Source organism: Neophocaena asiaeorientalis, unplaced genomic scaffold (assembly GCF_003031525.2).
Source record: "Neophocaena asiaeorientalis asiaeorientalis breed wild unplaced genomic scaffold, Neophocaena_asiaeorientalis_V1.1 scaffold395, whole genome shotgun sequence".
NCBI classification, from domain to species: Eukaryota; Metazoa; Chordata; class Mammalia; order Artiodactyla; family Phocoenidae; genus Neophocaena; species Neophocaena asiaeorientalis.
This window is the reverse complement of record NW_020172274.1, coordinates 1,962,102-1,977,624: the sequence shown is the minus strand read 5'-3', so window position 1 is coordinate 1,977,624 and position 15,523 is coordinate 1,962,102. Positions and strand designations below refer to the sequence as shown.

The 15,523-nt window shown below is 37.7% G+C and overlaps 1 pseudogene; it reads right to left on the bottom strand.

Annotated features, from left to right (window-relative positions):
- Positions 1-241: 241 nt before the first annotated feature.
- LOC112412059 (protein FAM104A pseudogene) lies at positions 242-14,184 on the bottom strand (annotated as a pseudogene).
- Positions 14,185-15,523: the final 1,339 nt, after the last annotated feature.

Genomic DNA, 15,523 nt, shown 5'->3' with positions numbered 1-15,523 from the left:
AACTTGCCCTGGATTTGATATCCACCCTCAAAAGAATCCTATAAAAAACTGCTTCAAAGCCCCTTTGAAATCGCAGCAGTGCAGCAAAACCACAAGTAAACAGTGACCTATTACCCTGTTATTTCAAATACAGACTGAAAAGCCAACAGGCATTTTTTGGTGCAATTTTTTTAAAACATCGTTGATATATCATATCTGCACAGCGCTGTCCCTTCACAGAAGGCAAGAAAGTGCTGGCACATCATGTGGGAGGCCGTCCTTGGTACTGTAGGCTGTGAAAGTGGGCCTCCTTCAGGGTCTGGTTGATGTGGAAGTAAGGGCCTTGACACAGTGTGTATCGCCCCGGCACGGACTTGGGGCCAGGGCGCATGGGGGCTGGACCGGGCGGAGGGGTGGTTTAAGCTGCTCTCCACCCAGCTGGCCTGGCACGGGCTGTTGATGCTGCTGCTGCTGTTCCCGCCACTGTGACTGCTTGAAGACCGTGTCCCCAGCAATCATGTAAGAAAGGGTTTCTAGTCTCCTTTTGGTCTGTGGGGGGAAATGGTGGTCTTCTTCACTGCCTTTTCTTCTTTTCCTGGGGCAGAGGCGCTCGCTCAGGGCAGCCAATGGAGGCGAGCGACGCGGCGCCGCTCAGCGAGGAGAGGGAACAGAGAGTTTTGTGTTTCGGCGGCTGCCACGCGCTCCGCCTCGGGCCTTGGCTCTCGCCGTGGCTCTGGTGGACGCTGCCGGCCGAAAGATTACTCTTTTGCTTTGAATTATGTATGCTGCCTTTTTGCCTTCTGAATATACCCCACTTTAAACTAATATATAGTTGTAAATAAATAAAAGTTCTATGGTAGAAAATTCTTAGACACTTCAGAAGATAATACAACCCCAAATATTTTTAATCCATTAATTTAATTCATCCCTCAATTTACTCCTTTACTAATAGTTCATTCCTTTATTTAACAAAAAGCTATATTTGAGGCATGACTGTGTAACTGGCCCCTGCACACAAACTGAATAAAATATAATCCTTGTGCTTGTACTTAGAGACTCAGAAGAATCTTTGTATAACTCAAGTTTCTTATTTATAGAAATCAATTCTAGTTAACCTAGTAGCAATGAATTTAAAACATAACTCAAATATTTGTATAGTTCAAATAATGCTTGGGAAAGGAGCAGGAACAGATAGCATGATCCACAACGGATCCAACAACAGATTATACTAAAATAAGTGTCAGGTTGGAATGCCACCATTACTGCTGCTGATGACTGAGGACCACTGTTGACATTACTCCCAGAGAACCTGGATGCTGTCATCACTATTTCTGTTCCTGCTGGCACAGCTGCTACTGGGCACTGGGTGCTCCTGATGATGAAATGAACATTAAAGAGTCTTGCATCAGCCTTTACAAACTGAATTCAGAAAGATAGGGTTATGTGTGACTCAATACTTTCTCTCCTTCACTCACTTCACATCTAATCTTCCAGAAAATCTGTTCTCTTTAATTTTAAAATAAATGCATTATATGGCCACATTTCACTATGCCCACTGTACCCCAATCCAAGTATGCCGTGATCTCTTGTCTAGATTACAGTAAATTTCTTCCTTTCACACTACTCTCTGTCCTCAAGGGTGCGACTAGGGTGATCCTTTTAAATCATAAATCAAACCATTTCACTCTTCTGCTCAAACCTCTCCAATGTCTTGATATTTCACTCAGAGGAAACCACAAATCAGCAAAACTCATTGAATGGCTAGGTACAAGCACCTGAGTAATCTGACTTCCTGTTAATTCCTCACCCTGCTTCAGTCCTACTGGCCTCCCCTCTTCCTTCATAAAGGCAGATACGCTCCACTTTAGAGCCTCTCATTTGCTAATCCCTCTGCAGAAAGGCTCTTCTTCAGATACCCACGTGACTAACTCCCTCTTCTTCCTGGTCTCTACTGACTACCCCATTTCCAAATGCAATCTGCCCTTTTCACCTGGCATTCCCAATCCACTCAACCCAACTCTATTTTATCCCAAGGAAAACATCAACTTGCAACATACTCTTTTATACGTATTTTTCTACTATTTGTTTCCCCTCCTTACTTTCCACCAGAAAAATAACCTATACTAGGGTACGGGTTGAGGAAAAGGGAGGAATGAATAAGCAGATCACAGATGATTTTTAGGGCAGTGAAACTGTTCTGTATGATAAAATAATGGTGGATACATGTAAGTATATATTTGTCAAAACCAACAGAAAGTGTAGCACCAAGAACGAACCCTAATGTAAACTATGGACTTTGGGTGAAATTGATGTGTCAAAGTACGTCCATCAAGTGTAACGAATGTTCTACCCTGGTGTGGCAGATTGTGTGTGGGGGCAATGTGTATATGGTAGTTCTCTGTATTTCCTGTTTAATTTTCCTGTGAACCTGAAGCTGCTTTGAAAATAAAGTCTATTAGAAAAACCCTCTAAAAAGAGAAAATAATTAGCACAAATATAACTGAAAATAGATTAGTATCCAGAATATATCAAGAATTTCTAAATGTAAATTTAAAAAGATAAACCACCCAATCAAAAAATTAGGACATCAAAAAAATTCCAAGGAAATATGAATGGATACAAAAATATGCTATATCTCAAAAGGAAAATGTGAATCAAAATCATGTTTTCTAAAATGAATTTTCATGTAATTCACACATTGAAAATAACATTCATAATAATTATAATAATTAAAGTATATGGAACAATGGGGCCTAGTTTATACTTCTGGTGATGTTTAAAATGATACAGCTGTTTGACATAACAATGTGACAGTATCTGAGGTGTTTACCTGACAGTCTGTCTTTAAAATTCCTTGAAGTATCTTTGCATTTTTCTCTCCTTAGGCATAGTTACCTTGAAGAATGTTTCCTGGCCCCACTGAGAAGAAGCTAAGAGGAAGAACCCAAGTCCATACATCAGAAATTATTAGAGTCTCACAGCAGTACATAATCTCCCTTTCATTCAATGAGTTCTGAGTCTCTAAATTCACACATTTCTAGGAAATGTGTTTGGCACTATGACTCAAAATCTGTTTATAGGATTTTATTTTACATATATAAACACACCATATATATATGTATATGTGTGTGTATATATGTACATACACATATGTGTGTAAATATACATACAAATATATTTTTCAGTTATACAATCAAAAGTAAAGTGTAGTTAAAATAAAGTTGACCTTTGAGAAGCTGCCCTGTATTTCAGTCCTCAGGGTCATGAACAATTAGCACAAACCTACAAAGATTCCTTAAGGCAGACCATTTTGATAACTATACTAGATCTGAAATCTATCCTGACAACCATACCCATTTTGTCTCTGGAGCTCTGTGCCACTATTTGATCTCTACCTCCTTGGGGTCATCTCACTCCCTTAATTGCAGTTGAATTGAATCCATTTCAACCACAGAAAATTCTACCAGCCTCTATATTCTATACAAAATTGCCACAAAAATCACTTGTCAAAGATGATGACACCCCTCCTCAAAGTATATCCCTTGCCCTTGGTGGAGAAAATGTCCTTTGGGCCCTTCCAGGGGATTTTTGGGGAGTGGATGGTCCATGTTAAATTCACTCCAGCATTTTTCTTTCTGTCAAAATTGTTTCAAGTTACTTCTCAACATAGTACTTGGATTTGCTGGCATTTTCATTCAATTTAGCATTGTCTATCAGTGGCACCTGGTCAATTGTGTGGACCACTCACAGCTGTTATGCTACCGTAGTGAATCTAGAAACTCTAGCAGATAGACTGGTATTAATTCAGCCACTCTGTAATTATGTACTCAGAATACCTCCTATCTACAGTCCCCAGAGTTTCTATAATATAAATACTAATGTAAATTGTGAAAATGAAACACTGAAAATCTTTTGATATAATGCCTCTTTTCAAAGTTGTCTTTAATTGACAATCCCCAGAGGATTTTCAGCTGCTACCTAATTCATTGTTTCTCAACATGGGCTGTTTCAAAATCAGCTGGGGAGATTTAAAGATTCCTAATGTCCAAGTCATTCCCCAAACTAATTGCATTGGTATTCCTGGGGAGGAACTCTGGCATCAGGATTTTTTAAAGCTCCCAGTCAATTCCAATGCATAGACAAGGTTGAGAAATACTGCTTTTGTTACTGAGCCAAACTTGAGTCCCTTTGCCTACATGCAGTAAAGCCAATCTACTGACACCAGGTTGTGGTGATGGAAAGTGCAGCGTTTATTGCAGGGTGCCAAGCAAGGAATCTGAGTAGCTAGTGCTTAAAAGGCCTCAACTCCCTGAAGGCTTTCAGGGAAAGGGTTTTTAAGATAGGGTGAGGGAGGTGGGTGATGGGGTGCATGATCAGCTCGTGAACATTCTTCTAGTTGGTTGGTGATGAGGTAATTGGGAGTCAGCATCATTAACCTTCTGGTTCCAACCTGTCTGGGGTCTACATGCTTGTGGGCAGCATACAGTTAACTTCTTCCACCTGGTGGTGGTTTCAGTATCTGCAAAACGCTCAAAGGATGTGGCTCAGAATATTATCTATAGCCCTTGAGGAAAAACTAAAAATCCTTGACTTTGTTTAATGGCTAAACCATTATTATTTTGTCTTGCTCGACTGTTTTCCTTTCTTTCTGTATTTTCTCACTTTGATTAAATTCACTTTGGAACTCAGGGAAAGCCTAGGGAGCTAAAGTTTTTCTACAGACAAGAGGCAGGAAGAGGAAGTGGGCGGGGAGGGGTGTGTTCTGGGAAGGCCCAATAGGGTCCTGCTTGGTTATACTTTTAAAGACAGCGATAGATGAGGAGTACGGTAGGCTGAATGTTGGCCCTCCAAAAGGCCAACTGTGACCAGCGGTCTCATTTCTGTGCTTCCAAAGGAGTTGAGGTAAGTAATTTTTGTTTCTTTTTTCATAGTGCTGGTATCTAAAATAATGGTATATTACTTTAACAGTTACTAGCGTCTTCAGTTTGATGAAATAGAGCCGTGATTTACCAAAACAGGATCAAACTTCATCGGCTTTCTTTACCCTGAGGCTACAGGCAGTAAGATATTCTTTAGCAAGGTCACAGAATTCCTGGATTGATGAATAAAATTAGAATTTTAGCATGGTATTTTCTTCCTCTATGCTTTCTGTGTTATTGGTGACAGCCAATCCACACTGCAGTTATTAAATTTCTTGTGTCCCTTTTCCTATTTTAGGGAGTAGCCAACTAAAACCCTAAAGGCTCCAATGAGCACCTCATTCTAGTAGATCCTCTATATCAATTTAGTTACCTCTTTAGTGCATGTCTTGGAATCCCAGATTCTAATACTAAAACTAAATTTTTACCGCATTAAGTCTGAATTAAGCAAAATACCCAAGCTTCGAATTGTTTCTACTTCCTGAGGGTCTCTTGCTAGAAACCTGTACCCTGTTTGCAGTATCTGTATCAGTCAAAATTGTTACCGCAAGTGGGGGTCTGGCTACTTGCCCTTTGAAGCCAATAAAGAGGCAAGGTTGGTGGAAAGGAAAGTTTGCTTTCAGAGGCTATCAAGTGGGGGAGGGGTGGAAGGAAGAGGGCAGACTCCTGCCCAAAGGCTTATTCCCCGCACTGACAATCAGTGGGCAAGAGCATTTACAGATGGAGGGAGGGGGCTAAGGCAGAAACAGCACAGTCGGCTCTGACAGTCATCTTGAAGTTAGTCATGCAGTGGTCTGATCAGTGTCATCTTCATTGTTTTAAATACAGTTACTCTGTAGTACCAGGGTTGGTTTGTTCTCATTTCTTTGAGGCCAGTTCTCGGAATTGTGGCAACCATGTAGTTAACTTCTTCCACCTGTTGAGGGTTTTAGTCTCTGTAAGACAGCTCAAAGGATATGGTTCAGAATATTATCTACAGTCTTTGAGGAGGAACTAAAGGTCCTTGACTTTGCTTAATGACTAAACTATTGTTATTTTGTCTCCTTTGACTGCTTTCCTTTGTTTCTGCATTCTCTCACTTCTCTGATTTAACTTATCCTTTGGCTAAAGTTTTTCAACAGACAAGAGGCAGGCTAAGGACATGGGCAGGGAAGGATCATAGGGTTCTGCTCTGTTTCAAGATCGTGGTTGAGTATATCAGAGATCAACCACAGTTAACTACACAGAACATGAACTTACGGGAAATATATTGTTTATCTAACATGAAGGTTCTCTCTGCCATTATTATCTGAATTCAAAGCCCCAGATTGTATATCAAATGGGAATGTCTTAGGTACAATACACATACTCAACATGTCAGTTGTCAAAGGAACAAAGAAGTCTAGCATCTGAACTATGTGACTTTGGTAGTAGAAAGCAGATTATCACTTCTCCATAAGAACTACATGTTGATAAATTCTTCAAACATGGGAAAGGGTTTCAGATGCCAATCTGGAGGGAGGATTCATTGTGTCTTCAAATTTACCTAAGAATTTTCTCAGGTATATGTTAGGGATAAGGCAGGCGATAAAGAATATTCCAGGCTGTGGGAATAAAGGACACATGTCAGAATTATAGTTTAGGATTCTAGTTTAAGATGGCAACTGCCACCCTTTATTTGTCCTTCTACTAAAAATCCTGCTGAAATGACAGAAAAATGAGGTAAAAAATGAATAATTTTATTGAGAATAGAAAAAGGAGAAACAGTGGGAGACATTTTTTTTTTAATTTAGAAAGCAGAAATGCCACTGACCAATAAAAGTAGAAAATGAATGTGAGTATGTTTGGTTTGGAAAGCAAGAATGCGTTGTGTGTCAGAAATGCAGGTGCTTAAACAAAGGATTGTATAGTGAATAGCAGAGCTAGATCTTTCACCCTTGCCACATTTTTAGGAAAATAAATCTGGCAGCACCAGTGTTGGTCCCCACATTAAAACCCTAAGGGGCATGATCTGTCTGGGAAAGGCTTGGGCTCTGTGGTATTGGTTCCTCGGAGAAAAGGCACCTTTTCTTGGCGTTGAATGGTTTCATTTTCAAAATCACCAATCTATTAAATTAGCCACCTTTATTAAACAGAATTCTCAGTCATCTCTTCCATTCAGGGAAGATATCTCTTAAAGAAACAGAACTATATAACTGGTGAAGAAATCCATGCCATCAATCCGTATTAATAAAATTTTATTTATAAATTCAAAGCATACCCAAGGGGAATTTTGAGAGCAATTGACTTGACTCAAAATTAAAAGGCATTTATGGAAGTAAAGCAAGTTTAAAAAATTTTAATGTTTTTATATCGATATCCCTCACGGCCTTAGTAGGAGTGTGTGTCTAAATTTTGTGATGATTAAGTCTTCTCTGTTTAAAGAAGAAGAGGGAGAAACTTCTCTCCTCCTTAGCGTGTATTCTTGAGAACACAAGACCTTTTAATTTTACAGCACAAGGTCCTGGGCCTTCTGATTCTGGAACTGTAAACACAAACCTCCAACATTAATTTAGGAGGCCCCCATAAGATAAGCAATCACAAAGTGTATTTTCTTGTCTCAAGGAAATGAGAGAAGTTTTTGTCTCTTATACTTTTCTCTATAAAGTGCATGAAATTCTGTCCAGACCCCATAATCACTTGTTTTACCTTACATACGTATAATCTATTAGTACTTATCCAGTTATGTGATTGTTCTCTGCCCGTTCTCTGTTGGTAGGGAGAGAACTTTTGTTGACAAGATTACTTATTTTTCCCGACAATATATAAGTGGGACTGGCTCTAACCATTTAGACTACTATTTCTGGAAGCAGAACCTTCCCTTCTAATCCATCTCTAAGAATTTTGTACTTAAATATAGGGTGTGTATCGGGAGCAGTACACTAAAAGAAAAAACAAATGATGTAATTTAAAGTAGCATTTCAGCGCTTTGTGTGAGATAGTTGGGGTAAACATAATTTCTGTAAAGTTCCTCAAATCATACTATACCTGAAATTATGCAATTTCTAGTCAGTTCATTGTATGTCCTCATTTGTCTATTTTACTATTTCCTGTGGCACACTGTTATTAGCTCTGAGAATTGAGAGTGGAAATGAGTTTGTTAATCTGATGGTCTGTTTTATTCTGGCTTCCTTTTTTTTCCCAATTGAAAATATAGTCAAAGACTCAAGTGGTGAATCATATTTATTTCTGTAATATAGATTTAAATATGCTTAATTCTGTTCATCTGTCTAAAATATATATAATATTTAATACATAAATTGTGATCTGTGTTTAGAAAATATGTGATTATACCATTATATTCTATTTTTAACCTTATATCTAGAACGTAGAGTTCTGCTGCAATTATTACACAGAGGCCACTTTCACTGCAATTCTGAGTTTTCATGGGTCTATTGGGAAAGCTTAAGGTGTGTGTAATGGTAACATGAGTTTTATTGGGCTTCCTTCATCAAGAAATAACCATACTAATTATTTTCTATGAGGTGTATATATCAGTTGCATTGTCCTGTACTGCCTTCAGTGTGAATGTGTTCCTTGGCTAGATGCTATACTGTGTGAAACTTCATGCCTGTATATCGAGCATTTTGTAACTCCCTAGATGGTGGTGCTGACTGGGGCTCTGAGGGTAAGAAAAAAATTCTCCATAACCAGAATAGACGCCAATTTCTGTGAGAATGACTTGTTACCCCTGGTAACAAAGGATAATTTGTCTTCCCAAGGAAATATGCCATATGGGTGATTCAGAATTGTTATTTTTGTTTGTTTGTTTTTTTCTGAGAGATTAAATTTTCTTAGAAGGCAGAAGCTAGATTGTTAGAATTCATGCTGCTGGTTTCCTGTGTGATCTCCATCTTTTACCCACTGATTACTCCATTCCTATACCTGTCATGCCAGGTCTGGCATAGCCAATAACAAAGACTATTTAGTATCAACTGGCAGAGTAATTTTGTCTACGTCGTTGTTCAGTATTCTTTCCATGGTGAGTGCTTGCTGATAGGCATTTATATCTGACATGAAAAATGTCACTTGACGCCCCTTTGCATATGTCCACCCGCATGCCTCTCCTGTAGACCCTCTTTTATCTGATATTCCAGTCTTTTAATTTTGAGGCCATTCACCACTGCCCATAATTCCACACTTTCTCATCTCTGGCCACATCTCCTTTCCCATAAAGTCAATGAATGGTTGTAACGATAGCTCTGTCCATTGGGAAGATTTTCACACACTCACTGTCATTCAGAGTTACCACTGAGTGGCTACAATGTAGCCTCCATTTATTTTGGGTTCATTTTGTATACTGAGCCAATCTATCTATAAACCAAGCTTGGATTTTTCATATTCCCTCCATATACCCATATATAAGATGAGGGAAGGATGAAAACATGGGTGACATGAGGCTGTGTACTCATGCAATTTACTTAGGCCTTCTCGTCCTGCTCAGGCTTGATCCACGATGTACCATTTCTATCCTACAATGAATTATTGCTGCATCTACCCAATCTGATGATGATTTTATGAGTTATCAAAATGGACATATATGCATTGGAGCTATTCTGGAATTTAACCCCAGTTATCAATCTGGTAGCCAGAAAAGAAGGTGGGGACAGCTCTTGAGGGGGCACTTGTTGCCTGGCAGGGAAGAGACCTTTGCAGCTTATTCTCATGTCAAGGAACTGCTAATACTTTAATGGGAAAGGCTGAGCTCCCTCTGAAGACTCTGAGGGCTCACAGTTAAAATCTTCAGAGGAATCCCCACAGATATTCCCGTTCTAAGCTTCAGTAATGCAGATTTTCTCAGCCAGGACCCTAAACACAGCATAACAGACCTGCCTAGGCTGAGCATTCAATAGTCTCTGTAGCTCAGTGTTCTTAACAATAATATCTTGAGTCTGTTCCTCATTTGGTCCTGTCCCACACTGTAAGAGCTAAAGCCCTCTTTTTAAATGACAGCAGAGGCTCTCTGACTCCCTACCTTAGCTATACGCAGATTATCATCATCCTTCTGCAGGGTGTCAGTGTAACTTTGTAGATTCCAGCCAATTCCATGATCCTTGTATGCATTCTACTTCCTGAACTTTTCAAAGTCCTTGTGCATTACACTGGGTGGGGCATTCCCCTTCATGTTTGTAATACTATATCCTCCAATATTGTTTTCCGAGATGCTCATGGCTTCAACCTGGAAGCTGAGACAGTTCCTGAAGGCACTTACAATAGGAAGCAGTCAGGTGGGGATACTCCTTGTAAGAGTTTCTCTCATGAAAGGAAATATGAGCAACTTAACGTCCATGACTGCAACAGTTTATAATCTGTATATTATGTGCTTCCTATAACATTATCAATTTATATGATAAAGTACCATGAAAATGTTTATTCAACATGTGACAGTTTGTCATTAAGAATCACCATGTGAAAATGGTTGTATGGTGTATAATCTCTACTCTGAATTTATCCTTAGGATGGTGTGTGTGTTACATACAAGTAGGTTTAATTAGAGATAATGTATAATGCTTATGAGAAATTTCTTAGGAAACAAGCATGTCTAGAAATTAGTGAAGTTAGAAGTTAAATCCACTTGAGAACTAGAAAAAGATAGGACAGAGGTGCCATTTAAGATTGAAACTAAAATGACAGTAAAGCTGGAGGAGGAAAATGCAGGGTGCTTTTAGCAAAAGGGAGTAAGCACTTTAACTGGATATGACATACACAGTACAAAAGGGAGTGTCTAGGCTACTGCAGATTGTTGAGACCCTTAAAGATGAATCTTGAGTAAGCGCCAACCCAGTGCAGCTGTGGAGCTGCATTTTTGGCCCGGGCAGAGCCACTTCTGCTGGCCTAGATTTTACTAAAATTTCCTGATTTCATTAAGTGTTACCAACTCTTCATCATCATGGAATCCATGGAGTCATAATATCGTTTGCTGGTTGGTTTGTTTTGTGTTTTGAAGAACTTGCTAACATTTTGTCATGGGGGGATAATAAAACAGAATAAACTTATTTTACCTTCCTAAGAAGAACCTCATCTTTTAGATAAACCCACTCCCTCACAAATAAGGACACCATAGTCTTCACAATCGGTTGCTTCTTATTAGTTATGTCATGATGTCATTCATGATGCATTAAACAAATTCAGCATAATGGAAAAGGGAAGATAAAGGTAAATTTCAAAGATGGTAAGGAAGTATAAATGACAAGCATTTGCATCTAATGGGATGTGTGAAATCAGGGAGAGAACACAGTTAATGATGAGGAGGTTAGTGATACAAATAAACAAAGGTAATGAACAAATGAATGAAACAATGCCACAATAGCACTAAAGAGTAGCAATTTAAGTTTATGTATTTGGTAAATTAAAAATATACTGTGATTATTTTAAGTTACTATTTGCTTTATGAAAAATGTTAGTCTTTCAGTAAATGTTAATGGAAAAGTCTATTTAAAAAATTGCACATCAGGTAAGAGTTCATGAGTACAATATATAATGTAACTTAATGTGTCACCTATTTTCAAGGATAGTAGGAGCTGATAAGAATTCATTAGCTAGAAATGTGATTACTTCTATTGAACTTGATGCTGAGAGAAATAATTTGTTAGTATAAGTGTACTCTGATGTCACATGTTTAATTCCCATCTTATAATATTAAATTTATTATGATATTAATATACTTCTTAAACATGCAACATACATGCAGGCATCCACACATATACACATGCCTACTTTAGGTCAACTTGAAATTAATACCAAGTATTAAACACTTTCAAAGTTTAAAAGTGAATTATATTTGAACACCATGACTACTTTCAGAAACAATAAAAATGTGCTTTAAAAATATTGATATCAAGATGAATTATTTATACAGCTTCAATTTCTTTGAAAGCAAGATGTTAGCAGACTCTAATAAAAATACATCTTGACTTTACCTGAAAGGAAAAAGCTCAAAGGTGGATATAGATGCTTTCAGTTTTGTATTCCCCACACATTTCTTACAGTGATTATAAGAATTTTTATTTAGAATTTTACTTGGTTAGCTATACAAATGTTAAGGATTTCATACTTAATAAAAAAATTTTATCAAACCCACCTATTATTCAAATACACCTACTGACTTGGTGTGTTTCAGAATTATGCTTAATTATCTGCACTTACTGAAAAGAAAGGGCGATGTCTTCACTTTTAAGTTTGTACCTTTTGATCATCTTCACCCATTTCACACATTCCCCCACCTCCCACCTCTGGCAACCACTGATCTATTCACTGTATCTATGAATTTGTTTTTTAGGGTTTGTTTATGTTTTATTTTTAGATTCCACATGTAAGTGAGGTCATATAGTATTTTTCTTTGTCTGATTTATTTCACTTAGTATAATACCCTCAAGGTCCATCCAGGTTGTCACAAATGGCAAGATTTCCTTTTTTATTGCTGGATAACATCCCTGTGTGTGTCTGTAGTAAGTCCCCTACATACAAACAAGTTTTGTTCTGAGACTGCATTTGTAAGTCCAACAAAGTTAGCCTAGGTACCCAAATAACACAATCAGCTATACAGTACTGTACTGTAATAGGGTTTTTTTATGTTAGGGAAGTTTTCAACTATAATCTCTTCAAATATTTTCTCAGTCCCTTTCTTTTTTTCTTCTGTAATAGGTTTATAATACTTGTCACACAAATAATAAAGAAGAAAACACAAAAAATAAAGAACACTTTTAATCTTACAGTGTAGTACCTTGAAAAGTACAGTAGTACAGTATAACAACTGGCATGCAGGGGCTGACGTCTAGTGAAAAGGCAAGAAGAGTTACTGACTGGAAGAGGGAGAGGAGGTGGGAGATGGTAGCGCTGAAGGATCCTCAGCAATAGGAGATGGAGGGCAAGCTGCAATTTCACTCATGCCTGACATTGATGACACAAGTTCTGATTCCTTGCTGGATTCAATTCTATCTACCCTCTTGAAAAAATGAACCAGTGTTATCTGGATAGTAGCTCTTTTTTCTCATCATAGTTGACATGGTAGCACTGGATTGCATACTGAACAGCTGCTGCAACCTTCGTGTACCATTCTACATTCGGGTTCTGTGCCTCAAAAACTAACAGTGCCTCCTCAAATAAAGAAAATCCCCTTGCCATTTCCTGCATCACAAGTCTCTTCAGTTCTTCAGTTACTTTTTCTTCCTCTTGTCTCTCTTCATCCTTTCTCTGGGCCTCCAATTCCATCAGGTCTTCATTAGTAAGCTCCTTGTGTTGCACAGCAAGGAATTCAATGTTATAACAATGTTATAACAATGTTACAACAATGACCATCTTTTTGCCTCTCTCCACTTTCTCAATTATTTTCACTTTTGTTTCCATCGTGATGGCTTGGTGCTTCTTAGCAGTACTAGCTACATCACAGCTGCTTTTATGCTTGCTTCCAGACATCCTGGACTTGAAACAAAGATACTGTACTACTGTACGCTATACAGTACTGTACAGTAAACACAAGCACAACCACTTATAGAAGATGCACGCATGTGACAATGTATGCCAGACATGTGAACTAACTTTCGTGATTGGACATGCAAATATATGTTTGCATGTCTGAAAGTTCATAGCTTGAAGGTTCCTGTGTAAAGGACTTACTGTATATATATACAATTGACCTTTGAACAACACAGGCTTGAACTGCAAGGGTCAACTTACATGTGGATATTTTTCAAGAAATATGTACTATACTACAAAACAATCCACTGTTGGTGAAATCTGTGGATACAGAACTACAGATAGGGAGGGCCAACTGTAGAGATATACTCAGATTTTTGGCTACATGAAGTGTCAGCAACCCTAACCCCAGTGCTGTTCAAGAGTCAACTATATATATAACATAAAATCACATTTTCTTTATTCACTCATCCATTGATGGACACTTACATTTTTCCCGTGTTTTGCCTATTATAAATAATGCTGCAGTGAACATGGAGGTGCAGATTTTTTTTTGAGCTAGTGTTTCATATCCTTTGGATAAATACCTAGAAATGGAATTGCTGGATAATATGGTACTTCTATTTTTAATTTTTTGAGGAACCTCCATGCTGTTTTCTATAGTGGCTGCACCCATTTACATTCCCATCAACAGTGAACTAAGGTTCCCTTTTTTCACCAACATGTGTTGTTTTTTTGTCTTTTTGACAATAGCTGTACTAACGGGTGAGGTTTTTCCTCATTGTACTTTTGATTTGCATTTCTCACTGTGATGTCAAGCACCATTTCACGTACCTGTTGGCCATTTGTACATCGTTTTTGGGAAAGTGTCTATTCAGATCCCCCTTCCATTTTTTAAATAGGAATGTATATTTCTGTTATTGAGTTGTATGAGTTTTTATAGCTTGGATGTTAACCCCTTATCGGATATACGATTTGCAAATATTTTTTCCCATTTGGGAGGTTGCCTTTTCATTTTTGTGATCGTTTCCTTTGCTGTGCAGAAGCTTTTTATTTATATGTAGTCTCACTTGTTTGTTTTTGCTTTTCTTACCTTTGCTTTTGGAGTAGTGTCCAAAAAATCATTGCCAAGACTGATATCAGTAAGCCTAATGCCCATGTTTTCTTCTAGGAGTTTTGTGGTTTCATGTCTTATGTTCAAATCTTTATCCATTTTGGGTTAATTTTTGTGTATGGTATAATATAGTGCTCCAGTTTCATTCCTTTGCTGTGGCTGTCCAGTTTTTCCAACACCATTTACTGAAGAGACTTTTGCTTTCCATTGTATATCTTGGCTCCTTTGTCATAAATTAATCAACCATATATGTGTAAGTTTATGTCTGGGCTCTCAATTCTGTTCCATTGATCATATGTGTCTGTTTTTATGCTGACATCAAACAGTTTTGATGACTATAGCTTTGTGATGTAGTTTGAAATAAGGAGGCATGATGCCTCTAGCTTTGTTTTTCTTTCTTAGGATTGCTTTGGCTATTTTGCATCTTCTGTGGTTACATACAGTTTATAGGATTATTTGCTCTATGTCTGTGAAAACTTTATTGGACATTTGACAGAGATTACATTGAATCTGTGGATAGCTTTGGGTAGTATAGACCTTTATAAAATATCAATTCTTCCAATCCATGAACATGGACTATCTTTCCAATTATATGTGTCTTCTTCAGTTTCTTTCATCAATGTCTTATAGTTTTCAGTGTACAGGTCTTTCACTTCCTTGGTTAAATTTATACCTGAGTGTTCTTTTGATGCAATTGTAAATGAAATTGTTTTATTAATTTCTTTGATAGTTATTAGTATATACAAAAGCAACAGATTTTTGTATATTGATATTTGTATCCTGCAACTTTACTGAATTTGTTTTTAGTTCTAACAATTTTTGGTGGAGTCTTTAAGGTTTACTTTTCTGATTTGGATGCCTTTTCTTCTTCTTGCCTAATTGCTCTGGTTAGGACTTCTAATGCTATGTTGAATAAAAGTGATGAGAGTGAGCATTTTTGTCTTGTTCCTGATTTTAGGGGAAAAACTCTCAGCTTTTCACCACTGAGTATGATGTTATCTGTGGGTTTGTCATGTATAGACTTTATTATGTTGAGGTACATTCCCTCTATATCTGTGTTGAGAGTTTTTAAACATAA